The 2,104-nt window shown below is 32.3% G+C and overlaps 1 pseudogene; it reads right to left on the bottom strand.

Moving 5' to 3' along the window:
- Positions 1-232: 232 nt before the first annotated feature.
- Positions 233-1,092, bottom strand: LOC100992850 (NADH dehydrogenase [ubiquinone] 1 alpha subcomplex subunit 5-like; annotated as a pseudogene).
- Positions 1,093-2,104: the final 1,012 nt, after the last annotated feature.

Below are 2,104 nucleotides of genomic sequence, written 5' to 3'. Positions count from 1 at the left end.
GACCTCTCTGTTCTAAGAAATATCATCTTTGTAATAATTTGTGTGAATACTTTACAAATAAAAAATTGATTCACAAGGCTGTACTACCATAATCACTAATTTTAACAGTCTCTTAAATATTTTCTATATTACTTTTCTTGATTACAAAATGTCAATAATATGGGCATGCTCTTAATATAACAGAATATTTAATTATATTATTTTTCCCATCAACCCACCAGTCATTTATTAATTACATTGGCCATTTCCATTGATTGGCAGGAGGCTCTTCCATGAACATCTCCTATCATTTCCACTGTATCATTTTTCTTGCCAGACTTAGTTCATTTTCAGCCTGAAGAATCACTTCTTTTATTTGAACACCTTGAAGTTGGTCTTCTAATTTTTTAACATCTGGTTCTGCTTTAACCATAGCCAATTTCTCATCTGCAATCTGTTCTGTATACTTTCTATATGCTGCTTTTTAAGGGGTTCGCTTAAGAACATCAAGGATCTTTGTGTACAATATTCTTAGCCTCTTACATTTTAGCAGACTGATTTTAGTTGCTTGTCTTGTGTGGACTCTTGCATACAGCCAATCCCATGAGGCCAGTGGTCTTCTTCAGCACACCTGCCATGACAGCGCCAATGAGCCAGTCGGATCTTCTTTAATTTCTTTCAACAATATTTTGTAATTTTTAGAGTATACATTTTTTCCAAGAATATAATTATATACATATTGTTTTATATGATTTCTTTGAAAAATAGGAGAAGAAATAAGAAATATGCACTTAAAACTGCCTTTTATAATTATGTAATTACCTTTATCAGTGCTCTTTGCTCTATCATGTGGATTTGAATTTCCGTCTGTATTTGCTTGCTTTCAGCCTAGAGGATTTCTTTTAGTATTTCTTGTAAAGTGGGTCTGCTAGCAATGAATTCTCTTAGTTTTTGTTTATGTAGGTATGTCTTTATTTTGCCTTGGTTTTTGAAAGATAGTTTTTCTGTTTTTAATATTTTTGGTTGGCAGGCTTTTCTTTCAGCATTTTGAATATGTCAGCCTGCTGCCTTTTGGCTTCCACTGTTTCCGATAGGAAATCAGCTGCTAATCTTATTATCATTCCCTTGTATGTGATGAGTTATTTGTCTCTCACTGCTGTCAATGTTTTCTCTTTGTCTTTCAAGCACTTTTACTATTATATGTCTGGGGTGGATTTCTTTGAGTTTGTTGAGCTTCTTGGATGTGTAATATTTTTCAACAAATTTGGGAAGTTTTCTATCATTATGTCTTCTAATACTTTTTCTGTTCATTTCTTTCTCTCCTCTCCTGGTAATCCTATCTCACTCATATATTAGTACACTTAAGGGTGTTTCACATTTCCCTGAGGCTATGTTCATTTTTCTTTATCCCTTTTTCTTTCTGTTCTTCAGATTCTATAATCTCTATCGATCTATCTTCAAGTCTGATGATTCTTTTGCCAGTTCAAATCTACTGTTGAACACCTCTAAGTGAATTTTTCATTTTGGTTATTGTATATTTAATTTTGGAATTTCCATTCAAAATAGTTTCTCTTCATTAATATCTCTATTTGATGAGAAATTATCATCATAGCTTCCTTTACTCCCCCACCCCTCACCAGAGGTAGAATTGCTGAATCATATGGTAATTTTATTTTTAACTTTTTTGAGAAACTACCATACTATTTTCCATTTTATATTTCCACCAACAGTGCACAAGGGTTCCAATTGCTTCATAGTCTCACCAACACTTGTTATTTTCTGTTTTTTTTTTAAATAGCAGCCATTCTAATGGGTGAGATGGACTATCTTATTGTAGTTTTGATTGTATTACCTTAATGATTTAGTGGTAAACATTTGTTCATGTGCCTATTGTCCATTTGTATAGATTTTTGGAGAAATGTCTATTTAAGTTATTTGCCCTTTTATTAATAGCACTGTGGTTTTTTTGTTTTGGGTTTTAGGAGTTCTCTCTATATTATGGATGTTAATCCCTCATCAGATACATAATTTATAAATATTTTCTCCCATTCTGTGGGTTGCCTTCTTACTCTGTTGACATAGTCTTGTGATGCACAAAATTTTAATATTTTCATGAAGTCTAATT

The sequence above is a fragment of the Pan paniscus genome, chromosome 11, assembly GCF_029289425.2.
Source record: "Pan paniscus chromosome 11, NHGRI_mPanPan1-v2.0_pri, whole genome shotgun sequence".
NCBI lineage: Eukaryota > Metazoa > Chordata > Mammalia > Primates > Hominidae > Pan > Pan paniscus.
This window is presented reverse-complemented; position numbering and strand designations above follow the sequence as displayed.